The sequence below is a fragment of the Augochlora pura genome, chromosome 3, assembly GCF_028453695.1.
Source record: "Augochlora pura isolate Apur16 chromosome 3, APUR_v2.2.1, whole genome shotgun sequence".
Lineage (NCBI taxonomy): Eukaryota > Metazoa > Arthropoda > Insecta > Hymenoptera > Halictidae > Augochlora > Augochlora pura.
Window position 1 is genome coordinate 29,468,464 of NC_135774.1, and position 15,917 is coordinate 29,484,380.

The window sequence follows — 15,917 nt, forward strand, 5'->3', positions numbered from 1 at the left end:
CCATCCATCCAAACCAACCTCGCCGCCTCCACCATACAAAGCGTACGACTACCACAAACTACAAAACGCACCGTAAAACAGCAGAAAATTTCTCTTAATCAACTCGTCCCGCAACTAAGAACACCGACTCTAAGAAAACAGTCCGACGAATAGTCTCGCTTCTTCGCTCACAAGCGCGCCGCAATTTAAGCTGCCCGGAAAAACCGTGTCCCGCGTCTCGTCGCCGAGGATCGTAAAGAACGGGAAAAACAGGTTCTCCGCGAGTTCCGCAATTTACACGGCAGCACACAGCGAGTCGAAAAGCGAGATGAGGGAGGGAGGGAGGGGCGGTTAGAAGAGACGGTTTGGGCGCGGCTGAAACGCGACGCGCGGTGCAATTTTCCATGGAAATCAACGCGGTCGTCGGCTCGAAAGGAAACCGCCATCGCGCTGTCGATCTTGACAGCTAATCCGTTGGATCGGAGAAGCGACAGGAGGGAGCGCGCCGGGACATGGAGAGTGGTAGTGTATACAGTCAGTCCCATAAGTTCTCGTACCCACGTTGCTTATAACAGAAATCTGTTGAAATCAAGGGACGCGTATAAAATTATACAATAAACTTTTCATTATGAATGAACATATGTATAAAGTTTATTTATACCAAATTATAAGAAAATTGATTAACTAATAATAAAAATATATTGATTTTACTCCTCGTGGTACGTGATAACAGTCCACAAAAGTATTCGTGCCAGTGTGGATTTTGTCTTTTCTCCAAACTTTTCCTCTTCCGTCGCCTCCAAAAATATTAAACAAGATAATAAAAAGTTTATCGCAAAATTTGACACGCGTCCCTTGGTTTCGACAGATTTCTCTTACAAGGAACGTGGGTACGAATGCTTATGGGATCGACTGTAGCGTGTAGGGGCTCCACGGTGTGCAGGCTGGCAGCGTCGTGTACGCGATTATGGAACACGGGGGACGCAGGTGAAACGCGCGGAACTTCCGTAACGTGCGGTCGGAAACGGGCGTCGAGCCGTTTCGCGTCGATGTTTCGACGCCGGACCGCCGCGGACAGAGAACATTACGAGGGGGGTTATCCCCCCGTGATGTCGCGGGCCCGCAATTCGCCCGTTGCGTCTCACGCCTGATAAACTGCCCGCCCATTGGCCGTTTGATTAGAAATCAGCGGCCGTGCTGCACGCGGCTCGGGGCCCCGGCCCCGGCTCCGCTCGCGTTTTAATTATCCGTCGGCTCGTAACGCGGTCGTGTTTATCCGCTCCATGGTTCGGCTGCGACAACTAATTAATATTATCGCCGTCGTTCAGTTAAAAATCACGCGGGACAGAGCTCGCGTTTAATAGCCGGGCTGTTCATTTTGGTTTAGTCTCGGTGTTTAGGTAGTTCCATTAACGACGACGATTTTTGAAATTTTTATGGTCATTATAATCTTTGAGGGTTTGTGTCTTTGAGTGGGGGGGGGGGGGGGTGTTATTCTTTAAAGACAAGGCAGTGTTTCTCTGACTGAAGAAATTCTAGCGTGGAAAATGTTCTGCTGAAATATTTGGCTACAATTTGATCGACGATAGCTCAGTGAAAAATTGTCGTAGCTTCACGATCTTCCGCTTAAATTAAAGATTGAAATCTCTAGTTTAAAACAGTATTCTTCGATTTTCTATTCGACGCACCCCTGCTACGGTCAATTTTTAAATACGATGTCATGATTTATTCGCCTTATGATCTACTGTCATATCAAAAATCCCCAAGAATAATAAAATGTGCAGACTCTCAAAAAATTTTTTTCAAAGACGCCATTCACATAAAAATAAAGTTCGATTCTTCCTCTTTAATTTAACAACAAAAAATCTCAGCTACGATTTTTCTTCGCGAAGTTATAACACTTTAAAGCAACCCCTATACTTCATTTCATCGAACCAGGCGGTTTTCAATATGTCAATCACTGTCTCATACTTAAATCCTTCCAGTAAAGCTCAAGCGACAAATTTAAAATCCAATCACGCTGTATTAAACTACAAACTTCAAGCTTTAATACAAGAAAAAATTCATCATCCTACGACTATTTTTCTCAAAGTTGTCCCCGGTCAAATTTAAGCAAATTCGCTGTAAAGTATTTGTACTCTTCTCTACATTCTCTTGCAATTTCTACAACGTTGGTATAGTTATTTCTATAACGTTAGTATAGTTATTTCTCCAACGTCATCACCGAGTCATCCGAAAATCCATAGAAAAGCTATCCACGCTACAAAGAACCCCGGTACACCGGTTCAAGATCCAAGAAAACAGCCCGACCGTTTCGGCAAACGTAGCGACGCGAACCAGTCTCCTCGCATAACGAATTCGCGGCGTCTGCGACTGCAACGGAAACTTCCCGTAGCGCGGTGCATTCGCGTTATCGCGGCGTAAATATGCAGTTTGTGCCGGAGCATCGCATTTTGCTCCCGTGCACAGCAGGTGCGCCGATACTTAGAGGCGGCAGTGTACTCACGACCGCGGAACAAACTCGCGCCGCCATAATACAGTTGTACTCCCTCGTTCTCTCTCTCTCTCTCTCTCTCTCTCTGTCTCTCGAAGGTATAGTAACCGTATCGAGATAGCCCGGGAACGCGGTTATCTGCATCGAGGGAGAGAGCCAGCTGCGGCCGGGACCCAGCGCCGGGGACAATCTCTGTAAATCGTCCTGCCCGCGAAAGAATTTTGCGCGTTCCTGGCTCCCGGCTGGCTTTCAGAAGGCGTCCCGGACGATTCACGGATATCGTCTTCGTATTTATCCGCCCCGAACGCGGGAATCACCTGCTGGAAACTGTTCCCCGGAACTTTCTTTATCCCGTAATTGCTTTTCACGCGGCACGACTGTCTTGGTATGCGAGATAATAGTCAACGAATTTAGGATTTTTTAGGGTGGAGATTAACCCTTTGTATTCGAAGCCGTTTTAAGATTATATCCAAAATTGCTATTTTGACCAGCTGTAGTATAGTATTTGGTATAATTTGCTATATGAGATTGAGTAAAACTGTTATGCTTTTAACAGAAGGGTATTTCATAATGCCAACATTATTTCGTTAATTGTATAACAATTTTCATTGGCGCTTCAGGGTCACCACTCGAGAGTGCAAAGGGTTAAAGGAAGATCGGGGAATTTGAGTATGCGATTTTTTAATATAAAATTAATTGGTTCTTTTGGTAATTTTGATCAGTTGGAAAGAGAGTGACATGAGTGAATATAATATAGAAATTAATATAATGTATGAATAGATATAATATATAAATAAATATTATATATATAAATAAATATAACTTACGAATAAATATAACATACAAATTGATATAATAAGTAAAACCTAGAATGTCCAAATGTCTCTCTTTTTCAATTTAAATTATCTTCTCGGTTCCAAGTCTTTATATATGCATTCACACAGTGACAAATCGTTTATCCAATAAATAAATCAATCAATCAATCAGCACATGAATAAAAGACATTTAATTTTGTATAAACACGAGGACACGAATGTCCATTTCGAGGAGGACAAACAGAAAAGGAAAACAGTTTTCCCAGATGCCGGCCTCTGCGAATTTCCGCGGCTCTTGCAATAATAATCGAGCAATAATAAATGTTAAAAGCGAGAGAGAGAGAGAGAGAGAGAGAGAAAAACAGACCCATAGAGAGCGATACGAACACTTTGCCGCAATCGCGAAAAGCTTCGCCGTCGAATAATTCGCGATTTCCCCGGCGCTCTGGGAAATCGAGAGGCAGAGAGCCCGGCCGGATATCGAGTTACGATAATTTATACTTGCCGCGGAAATTCTGCCGGTTTTAATTGGCCCGCGTCGAATTACCGGGGGAGGAGGGGGGGGAAGGTATATTTTAGAGCGGCGGCGGCGGCGGGCCGTTCTCGACGCAATTAAATCGTTGGTCGATCGGAAAATCGTTTGCTCGGCGCGAATTATTCAGCGGCGTTGTTGTTCGACTTCGTCGGCGATCCTCGGCGCAGCCTTGAAAGTCAATTTTATTCCGTGAATAAATTCATCGACGGCGGCGAAACGCGAACGTGGCCGCCGATACTTTCCATAATTCGATATTTTCGCGGGGCTCAATCATCGGCTATTTCGCGAGGCGTCCGGTGGCCGGGAGCGCCCGACGCGAATAACAAATAGCGGACGGCACGCCTCGACGATATAACAGGGTGTCCCGTAAGTTTTTTCCGCGCCACGCTAAATACCTCGAGAATATGCTCGATAAAAAAATTTGCGATATAGTGTACGCGAGAAAATGGACGATTAAAACCAATTAAGTTTTCCCAGTAACCTATTTCAACCACCGCACCCTATACATCGAATAAATTGCACAAAAATCCACCTCCACGCTCCAAACAATCGTAAATAAAATCTCAGTAAATTTATAATAATCGTAACTCCAATCTCCGTTATTCCTGCTCGCGCTTTTAATATATATATTTATACATAAAATAAAAATTCGCGGCTCGAACCCCGGCGACTTCTCTAAGCCGAGAACGCAGAATAAACGAGCAAGCGCGTTGTGGTCAGAAGTTTCAGGGGTTGGGGAGGGGGTGAGAGGTTGCCGAAGAACGAAGTCGGAAAGTCGAGCGCACGAATATTAATGTATTTCCACCCCCCCGTTGAAATAATAATCGCGAGGCGGGGAGAGAGTCGGCAGGGTGCTCGAAATATTCGAGGGTTCGCGCACGTCAAAGCGGACGGCTAAGACGGGGTTGAAAGCGACTCGCAAGAGGAGAGGGGAATAGGGAGGTACCGCGGGAAAGAATTCCGCGGGGGTGGCGGGGGGCGGCTCGTTAGTCAGGTAATTTCGCTTTGGTGATTTGTCATCGAGCGGAGCGCGACCAGCGCGTTCTCGCTAGAACGTAAAGTCGCTGGGAGCCGTGGGAGTTAGGAAGAGAAAAGGGCCGCCCTTCTGCGAACGCTCGAGCCTAAATCCAGCCAGCCCCTAACTCCGAGTCCTCCGTGGATGGAAAAAGAACACCGACGGATCTTCCAGGCCGTGATTAATTCGCTTTTTCGTGTCGGATCCTCGAAAATCCTCCGCTCTGCGGGCTGGCATTGTTACGGCGAAGCGGGAACGATAAAAGGGAGGAGCGGTGAATCGCGAATAGGGTGACCGAAGGAAGAGAGGGTGGGGCTCCCTCTTCCTCTCTCTCTCTCTCTCTCTCACTCTCTTTCGCTCTTACCATTCCTTTCTCTCCCTCTCGCTTTTTTTCCCTCTCGATTCGACGGGTTGAAGTATTCGGGTCAGCCGGAATCATTTTTTAAAACCGCCGATACCATGCCGCGCGCCGGTTTTATAAATTCGGCAGCGCGGACAGCGGGGTCTGAAAAATTCGGGAAGATACGGAGACGTCGACAACAGGATGATCGACGGATCGCCCCCTCCACGAGTTCGTGGGGGCTCGCTTTCCGACACTGTGCCGCAAGACTGCCGAATTTTTCGGCGCGGCGGCTGCGGTTTGTATTATTTATCGCGGCGCTCAGTGGGCCACTTTTCAAAAATTCAAGGAGATTTAAACGAGAGCATCAACTTTCTATATTAATAATTATTTAATTACTTTATCTTTTAGTCGATAAATATTTAATCGTTAGTAATTAAATATTGTTTTTTTTTTATATATTTTTAGTGGAAATTTCGTTGCAATATATGAAGTGATATTCAGATGTAATTTATTGCAAGCGAGATTGCCAAATTTCCTGGTGCAGTTGGCTGCAATTTATATTATTTGTTGCGGTATTTGGTGGTCCATTTTTAAGAATTTAAATTATTTATTAATTAATCTCTCCTCTCTAATCTCGCATACTATCACTATTCATTCAACAAAAATTAATTCTAATAATCACGATACCTACGTACAACCTTACGAAATTTATAAAACTCACTTATAGTTAACTCACTCCTACAACAAATAATAAAACTACGGCTTCGTCTCGCCATGTTTGAAGGAAACCAATCTGTCGATACACATCCATGGCATCGGTTCCGCTCGTTTGACGTCCGCTCGGAAAGAACGTCGGCACGTAATACAGAACTGGCCAGGAAGCCGAACAACACCGTCGACAGGTGTTTGATTTCGTTTGAGGAAGATTGAACTGTCGATAGCGCCGTGTAGAAACGCCCCGTCCGCTTGAAACTCGTTCTGTTTGCCGGGGACGTCACACGCGACGCATAGATCGTCGGGGAACTCAATAACGTTGCCGGCAGGTGTTCGACCGAGTTCGATGAAATCCGACCAAGTCCGAGGAAGTACGAGGAAGTGCGAGCAAGTCGGAACCGCCGAAATTCACGTGGCCGTCAAACCGAACGAAAGTTTTCGCAGCTCTGAGTTGCGGGAAGAGAGAGAAGCCGCGAACTTTTTACTGTTTGGCCACGTTTGAGCCTTCCAAAGTTCGCGGAGCTGATCTATGAGGGTTAGAGAAGTGGGCGAATTTATCGGGCGACTGTTTTTTATGGGGTCAGGACGATTGGAATTTCAGAGGAATTTAAAGCAGACTTTTACTAGAATTTTGGACGGAAGTTTGAGGAAGTTTGATCGATGACAGCTCGGCGAGAAATTCTCGTAGAATGGCGATCTTTTTTTTAAATTAAAGCTTGAAATCTCTACTTTACAACTATATTTTTCTATTTTACATTACTTTCCCCAGTATAACCCTATACACGGAAATTAACGTTCCCCACACTGAAGAAATTCCAGCCCAAAAAATATCCCGCTAAAACCTCATCCAACCTTTGACAAACTATATCTCCACAAAAAATCATAGTAGCATAGTTCGACGCAATTTCACAGTAACCCTTTCCAGGCACTAAAGAATTTCTTAAAGAAATTCTATCCGAGTTTCCACGATCGCGGGGCGTCGATGAGTGCCGCTCGTTGCGGAATCAAGGTGCGCGGGGCCACGTGTCTCGAAAGCGGAACGAGCGGCGCTGCGTCGAAGCCGAGGAAACGAAGAGCGTGAGAGAGAAAGAGAGAGAGAGAGAGAGAGAGAGAGAGAGTTAAAGAGAACGAAGAGGAAGGAAGTCGAGAGGATCGAGAGGAACAGCGGAGGACAAGGAAGAAGAAGGAAGAAGGGCTGATTCGGTGGCGGGGGCCAATATAAATGCAAAAGCGATTCGGTTCATCTCGAAGGGAAGGAGCTGGCGGGCGTCGGGACTGCGGAGGGCCAGGTTAAAAACACGAAAACCGGATCCTATTGATATTCCACGTCGGTGCTACCGGAAACCTCGGGCTGCAACGAGCTTGTCCTTCGATCGCGCCGAGAGCACCCCCTCGTTCTTTGCGTCTCGTTAGAAACCCGGCGAGAGAGGAGCCGGAAACCGTCCTCCTTTTGCTTCCCTTCGCGTCGAACCAGAGACCGCGTTTATTGTCTGCCGCGATTCGATCCACGCTCTCTTCGCGCGCCTGCAATTTGCTCTTTATTCCGCTCCGCCCTTTGCTTCGAGCTGATCCGGACGGTTCGACGACGCTGCTTCGGATTCTCGGTTTTCTTGCCGGCTTCGCGAAGAGCCGTTCTTTCGGCGGATACGCGAGAGCTTCATTCGTTCTTGCGTCGACGGTTCGCAAATTTCTGACGGCTAGCAAATCGCGATAAACGATTTATCGCGAATTGGAAATGTGCTTGGATTGGGTTAGGAGGGTGCAGGGTATTTAGGTCATTGATTTAGGTTAAGTTTGATGGATTGTAAAAGTTGTCGCTTAGGTTAGGAAAATGGAGTGTTTTAGTATTGTAGGGTTAATATGTGAAAATATGTTATATTAATAGAGTTATATTAATGGTATTGTTATGTTAAATTAAATATGTTGTTTTAATTGAATTATGTGAGGAGAGCTTTATTATTTTTTTAGTTACTTATTATTGTGTTAATAATTGCAGAATTTTTTCGAATCATTACGTAGTACTATAATATAGTAAATCATATAATCAGAGCTTTACCATTTTTAATAATTATTTTAACTACCTTCGTAACTACAGAATAATTTCATATAATAGATCGATTAAAAATATCCCACCTTCGGATATAACCTCTACAACAATCACGCTTCTCGCCCGGAAAGGGCGGAGCGAAGGAGCTTCCGTACATAACGAGAGTCGCCACATTAATGCAGCCCCCGCGAGAGCTAATTTCCGGCGGATAGAAGCAAATTAAGTCTGGAGAAAAGGTCGCTCCGCTGGACTTCAACTGTCCGTGCTTATTCCGAGTTAATATTTGACGAGTTATCTCGCTCGCGCCGGAAAAGAGAACTCGGCGACGCGAAGAAACGCGTGGTTCGACTCTCGGCCATCAACTCCGTCGCCGCCACCTCTGATCGCGAATACTCGAACCGGGGAGAGAGAGAGAGAAGAGAGAAGAGAGCATTATGTGGAGCACGTTTGACTCGTAAAGAGGACAAAGTGCCGGTGTGTCCTCCGCATTGCGGTAATTTAGTTTTCGAGCACGGGACCGAGCCGACCCGTGGGGACAGATTTCCGGGTTCAACGCTCGAACACCGAACTTCTCGGCCAATGAAAACATTATCATTTCGGAAGTTCTGTGGGGAAGCTTAAATGTTGAGGAGAGGGGGAATGGGAGCGCAGGATTTTGTTGAGAAATTTTGATAAGGTTGGAGAAAAATTCGAGATTTATTTGGAATAAATTTATGGAATATTTGAAGAATGTTTGGATAAAATTTGATAAAGATTTGTGTGGTATGTGAAGAATATTTCGAAGACAATTTGAAAAATATTTGAGAAAAATTAGACAAATGTTTGAATAAAATATGAACAAAATTCCATTAAAATGTGAATAAAATCTCAATGAAATTCGAATAAAAGTCGAATATAATTCGAATAAAAGTTGAATAAAATACAAATAAAATTCGAAGAGAAGTCAACTAAAATTCGAATAAAATTCGAGTAAAATGTGAATAAAATTCGAGAAAAATTCGAGAGCAATTTGAGAGCAGAGGGTTCCGCATCGATCATCCGCCCTCTGGTTTCGCAGAGACAATGGACAAATGCAGGCTCTGGTTTGAATTCGGACTGCAGGGACGTCGCTGCAGGGGCCTCTAAGTCGGATTAAAGGAATGAATATTAATAGCGCCGCGATGGTGAACTTCTGACGACCGAGTCGCTCGTTAAACGCGCATAATCGACGCCTGGCGTGATCCACTGGACCAGATGTCCCTTTCTGCTGCGAAATTCAATCCTCCAAATATCCCTTTGTCATCATTGCTATTATTATTCGATTAGAAAAAGAAGAATTAATTTTCGAAAATGTACGAAATTAATTTAAACTATCTGCAAACTTTGACTAGTGATAACTTTGTGAAAAATAATCATAGGTCGATGGCTATTTTTTTAAATTAAAGCTAGAAGTGTCTACTTTGAAACCCTATTTCTCGATTTTAAGTCTGACGTATGTACTATACCGTAGCTCTTTAAATGTAGGGCAATGGTCGTCGTATTAAAAATCGCCAAGTTTCACGAAAAGATGAAATGCAATGGTTACTTCAAAGCGCTGTAACTTTGCAAGAAAAAATCGCAGCTACGTTCCGTTTATTTTAAATTAAAGATAAAGGTTCAAATTTTATTTTAACCTAAACGATATCTCCCAAAAAAATTTTACAAAGCCATTTTTTTCAAACTTGGCTAATATCATCATAATAATAAATATCGCTTAATAAATTATCTGCTTAATAAATATTCAAAATTAAATAAAATAAAAATCGAGGGAACAGTAGAGGCATCTATGACTGTCATCGAGCTTGAACAAGGTATCAAATAGAGCAACGGTGGTCGCGATCTACCACCGTTCCGGCCGCCATTTGTTCGCGTCACAATTTGTTCGTCCCACATACGGCGAAGTTCGGGGGCGGGGATTTATCGGGGCCGAGGTCACGGTGTCCCAAGTTCTAACCGAGCTGTTGATCATTCGGTTTGCTGGTACATTAGCCTGAGAAACGATCGCGGCTTGCATCAAAGTCGGGCGCAGGGGGATGTGCGCGGGGAGGGGGGGATCGAGGAAAGTCTTCGGCGGCCGCACGGCGAAGCCGCGGCTCGACGTTATTAACGTCGTCCGGGGGTGGCCGGCTTGTCGCGTGGTCGTTGCTTAATCGGCCTTCTAATCCGACGCGATCGTGGCTGCTGATCGGCCGCCTCCTGGATTAGCCGGAAAGATTAATCGATCCCGAGCACGCGACGCCCGACGACCGCAAGCCGCGGCGCTTAATGAGATCGTTTCGGGAGAACCCGCGGAATCTTCTTTCGCGAACGATCTCTCGTCACGTTTCTTCGACGGCGTTCGGATTATTTCAACCGGTTGTGGTATTCGTCGATTGTGCTTTCGATCGCGTATTTTTTAGACGCGGTGTAGTTGTTAGTATGGCAATCAAAATTAAATTGCATTAAATTTATGAGAAGTATACAATATTATTTAATATTAATTTAATAGTATTATATAATTATAATAACCATATAATATACTTGTTTAGAAAAAGTGGCAGTATTTAGTATCAAGACGAGTATAATTGTCATGGCGAAGTGACAATATTAAGTATTATGATGAGTATACTTGTTAACAAGAAGTGTCAATATTTAATATCACGACGGTTATACTCATCAAGATGAAATAACAATATTTAATTCTTGACAAGCATACTCACGCACTAATTTCTTAACAGAAAAAGGAATTATATATTTATCATGTGCTAACATCTACTAGAACCATTAATTATTTATAACTATATATATTTAATACGTATTAACAGCAAGGGAATAAAATTCGATTCCTACAGTAACTTCTGGACACTCATACCCAGCAGCTTGTTCCGAGAAACCTCCATCACGATTCTAACTCGTTAAAGTACGGCGTGGTAAGAGATTAACGCAATAAACATCAAAAAGTTCACTGCAAACCCTCCCGAAATAAACTCGGCAATAAAAATGATTTCGGCGGAAGGAGAGTCGTCCGAGCGTGGATTAATTAACCCGGAGAGTTTCAAACTAAAAATATTAAATCGCCGACACTGAAGAAAAAGAAAAAGGACCATAAAGAAGAAGAAGGAGAAGAAAAAGAAGGAGAAGAAATCTAAAGAGGAAAAAGATAAACAAAGAGAATCTCACTGAGCTGCAATCCCGTCATCGGGGATCCTCCGAAATTGTAATTACGAGAAAACGGTCCTGGGTGGATCGACGAGATCCGTCTCTCTCTCTCTCCCTCTCTCTCACTCACTATCTTATCCTCTCTTACTCTCTTTAAAAAAACGTGGGGAGGAGGGGGTCCGCGGTAAAAAGAAGCGGAGGCAAATGTATCTAATAACGAAAATGGAATTCCGGCCGGCTCGTCGAACCGGCTCGTCAGGTCCACGGGGTCTCGGCGTTAATTGTTTTCATCCAATTAAGGGGCGGGGGGCGGGCAAGGACGTTTCATTATTTTAAGAGCGACATCGTTTTCCTCCTGGCGACTTATCGAACTGAGAAACGGGCTCGGCGGAGGGAGAGAAAGGATAATACTAAGAAGAAGAAGAAGAAGAAGAAGAGGAAGGAAGGCAGAAGGGGGCCGAGTTCGAAGGAATCGTTTATATCGGCGCCATTTTCCGAGCCGTTTAATCCCGGTAATGCGAAACAGTGGGGCTCCTGGCTCTCTGGGTCCGTAGTTACTCGTGCTCGCGCGCGGACTGTTTTACGGTGTCGTCGTTTCGAGTTCGATAGGTCGAGTGGCCCGCCGAGGCCGGGCTCCCAAGGAATTGCATTTGAAATTGTAATAACGCTGTTCCCCCCTCTCTCTCTCTTTTCCTCTTTCTCTCTCGTTTTCGTTCTTTCTCTTTCGTTCTCTCGCTTTGCCTTTCTCTCTCTCTCTCCCTCTCTCTCTCTCACTCGCGTTATTTTTCTCTCGCTCTGTCGCTCTCTCGTTTCCTCTCTCTCTCGCTTTATTTTCCTCTCGTTCTCCCTTACTCCTGCCTTCTCTCTCTCGCTCTCTTACTCTCATTCTCTCTCTATTACGCTCTCATTCTCCTTGCATTTCCCATCGCGTTCCTTTTTCCCCGTATTCCCCCCGCGCAGGTGGATACGAGATTTTTTCCCCCTCGTATCACGGTCCCTTCATTTCCCGGCGAATTTTTTCCGGTTACGCGCTCCGTTTCCCGCGATTTTCTTGCCGGGTTCTTTCGCCGGCCCCTCCCCCCCTTTCCGGCCAGCGTAACGACCAGCCCAGCCACCGGAGAACCCTGTGCTCTACCCGGTTGCTTAACGCGGAAAAATGAGAGCAGCAGCGTCCGCGCCACTTGCCACCGTGTGTGCTCGGTTCCACGATTTTGAGTCTCCTTCACCCACGATTCACCTAACAGGCGCTCTAACCCCCCCCCCCCCTCCTACCCTTCGCGATCCTTTCACGCTCCATTCTCCCGCGCCGGAGTTAACACTTTATCGTGCGGCACCACGTTCCTGGGCTGCGATGCGCTCTCTCGCGACTCCGATGCACCGCGGTGCATCTCTCTCTCTCTCTTTTTTCTCTCTCTTTTTTCTCTCTCTTTTTCTCTCTATCTTTTGTTCTTTCTCTATCCATCTATCTCTATCACTTTCCCTTTTTCTCTAAAAATGTTTACAAAAAATTTACAACTCCGAATGCTTCACACTTTTCACTAACCTCGTCAAACCTAACCTTAGCAATTCGCACAAAAATAGCGCGACCGGAATGATTGCGCGTATTACAAAGCCGTCAGGAAAGAAGACATTAGGCCGTGCAAACACAATGCTGTGATCGCGATCGACTATGAACACATACATCGGCGAGCAGCTCGCGGAACCGAATGAACCGCGATCGCGACGGGATTGATAAGAATAAATTGGCGGGCGTGTCGCGGAGCGGTGGAAAAAAAGCTCGGTAATCGATGTCACGGACCCCCCGCTCCCCCCTCCCCCTGGGGCGGACAGCGGATTAAATCTTCGGGCCGTTATCGGTAGCAGCGGGGATGATAAGCCGCGATGCGCGCAGACCGCGATAAGCCGTTCGGACGCGTCGTCGTTTCGCGTCGCTTCCGATGCCGGGGAGATCAAACCGCGTGTGACGGCACCGTTTCTGAAGCGGCGGTGAACGCGCCCCGTCGACGGTGACGTCCCCGACGAGAATCGCCGATCGGGTAGAAAAAACTCTGAAATCCCGTCACTCGATCCTTCAACCCTCTTCCGCCTTTCTCCCTCTGTCTCTGTTTCTGTCATTCTCTCTGTCTGTCTGACAGTCTGTCTATCTGTCTGTCTGTCTGTCTGTCTGTCTCTGTGTCTCTGCCTTTCTCTCTGACTGTGTTTGTCTGTCTGAAAGTCTGTCTATCTGTCTTTCTTGTTCTCCCTGTCTCTCTCCATCTGTCTCTCTCTCTCTCTCTCTCTCTCTCTCTCTGTCTGTCTGTCTGTCTTTTTGTCTGTTTATTTACCTGTCTGACTGACACTCTATCTCCTTGTCTATAAATCTGTCTATTTCCGTGCCTTTCTGAAAATCTGACAGTCTACCTATTAGCCTCTCTGCTGTCCCCACTCCCATCCTTTTTGAATACTTGAAAAAGTATTGCAGAACCGTATTGCCCGCAGAACTGGACAGTTTCGGCGGCGAGGCAAGAAACTCGACCGATTCGTTCACGGAACCCGCTAATGAAAGCCCGCGCGGACGACGGTTCATTAATTTCAAGAGCGTCTGAATATTCCGGAGTATATCGACGCGTCAACGGGAGATGGAGCTCGGCCAACGGATTAACCTAGAATGCCGAGGTCGCCGAGCCGGAGATCTGGAGCATCGATAGGCCGTCGACATTCGATTCCGGGCAACCCCTCTCTCTCTCTCTCTCGCTCTCTCTCGTTTCGAATCACCGAACCTGACCACGTACAACCGGGTCCCCACGATCTGTCGAGCTCTAGCCGTGCCAAAATTCCCCGATGAAACCCCGAGACTGCGCTCCCTTAACCGTCCGACCAACCCCTTTCGTCCCCCTTCTCCTCCCCCCAAACTGAATACGATTCTTGGCTCGATTTTGACTCGGCAATCTGAAAAAAAAGACTCCGTCCAACGTACACCGGCGGCTCCTGGCTCGAGAACTTTGGTCGCAAACTTTCATTGTTTGCCGAGTTGTCGCGCGGGTCTCGCTGATTTATTTTTTCCTTTTTTTTTCGTTCTTGTGGGTGGATTTTATTAGGTTGCGCGATAAGTCGACGACGAGAAGAAGGCGAAGAAAGTTGACGGAATTCTGATGAAAGTTGGATTAATTTTTGTGATTTGTTGTCGCGGGGATAGTTTTGTGAAACTTAGCCTGATTGGAAGATGGAAGTTTCTTCTTTCAGATAGGGTAGATTATTTTGAAGTGGATTTGTGAGGTTATTTTTAAAAATTAAAATGATTCGAACTCTGATATCGAGGATTTTATAGGATTCTAATGGTAAAGTTTGAATGGATTTTAAAATAAGTTTCTGTGAAGCTATTTCCATAAAATTTGCCTCAAATGAAAGCTCAAAGCATCCACTTTAACCCACTATACCTCAAATTACGATAAAATTACAACAAACACAATTTTCTGTTCCCCTTTCCCACCTATTCGACGCAACCCCCAATCTCTACGCCGCTCTAAATACAAATCCAAAAATTAAATTCACCAACCAACGTCCCATTGCAGAATGAATTCACACCACATTAACACACATTCCACCATCGCTTATTCATTAAAATTGCCAAATATCCGCATACCTATGAACAAGTCCAAATTAGACAATTAACTCCTCGCACTCGAACGACACCCCTGCGGCGCCGCCGGAAACTCAGTCGCATTACAACCCGAAACAAGTTCGAAATAATTAAATCCGCGCGACGCGAATATAAACGCGATCTCTCACATTTTCCTTCTTTTGTAAAATATTCCGAAAATATTTCGAATTCACTGTAACAATTCAGCGAATCCCCCTAAAATATCCACGTTCCATAAAAATAAAATAGTTCGATAAAAATAAAAACCAGCGGCGACTGGTTCGCGAAAAGGGGTAACCGTCGGTCTAATTGGCCGGTGTTGCGTGGCCGAATCCGCCGGCTAACCACGTGACGACCCGTGAAACTTGGAAAACAATGCGCGGGCGGCGCACGGACGGCGAAACGGCCGCGGCGCTCCAGTTTCGCTGTTCCGCGCGAAAGGAAGAGGCTCTCTCGAACGGGAGCACGCGAACCGGCAATTCGCGGCCGAGTTCCGGCGGGAACGTAGCGGAATTTTCGCGGCGATCGAGGCAAAAGGGAAAGGGGAGCAGGAAGAGAGGAGGGAAAGGGTGGCGTGCAGGAGGGGAGGCAAACGGAACCGGGTCTAATGGCCGTGTTTTAGCGACGGCCCGCGCGCCCCGTCCCGGTCCTGAAATCCCGAAACAATCAGCTCTGATAACCCGCAGTTTTCCAACTCGGCGGCCCGCGCCGAGCCTGCGAACACAATAAAACCGGCCGATTCACCCATTGTTCGGGCTCGCGCGCGGCCCGACGCGCGAAGCCGGCTAGTTGAGCCTCGATAATCCGCGTGCGTGCCGCGGAGAGAGGACTCTCGATTTTCTACGTGCCCTCGGCGCAGTCCCTTTAATCACTGGCCACCCCTCTCCACCTCCACCTCCTCCTTCTCCCTTCATTTCCGTTCTCTCCCCTCCATCGCCCTCGGAGTCGTTCATTTATTTAACCAAGGGTCTTGTAACTCGGGCCAATAGTTTTGCAATTAACAATTTTTTAAATCTAAACTATGTTAGTATTAGTAGTAATAATTTAGTAGTAAATTATTATGTATATATAATATGTTAATATTATGTATATAGTATACGAATTATTGTGGAACGTGATTGAATAATTTTCGAAAGATGTCATAATCGTCAGAACCGTGTTGAAAGCCGCGACGTCACTTCTAATAAATTTCTATGGGGA

The 15,917-nt window shown here is 45.8% G+C and overlaps 1 protein-coding gene across 1 annotated transcript in view; it reads right to left on the reverse strand.

The window, feature by feature from the left end:
- The window catches only part of Cpx (synaptic transmission protein complexin), a 399,767-nt gene that overhangs the window by 162,769 nt on the left and 221,081 nt on the right, over nt 1-15,917 (reverse strand). The window lies entirely within an intron of this gene.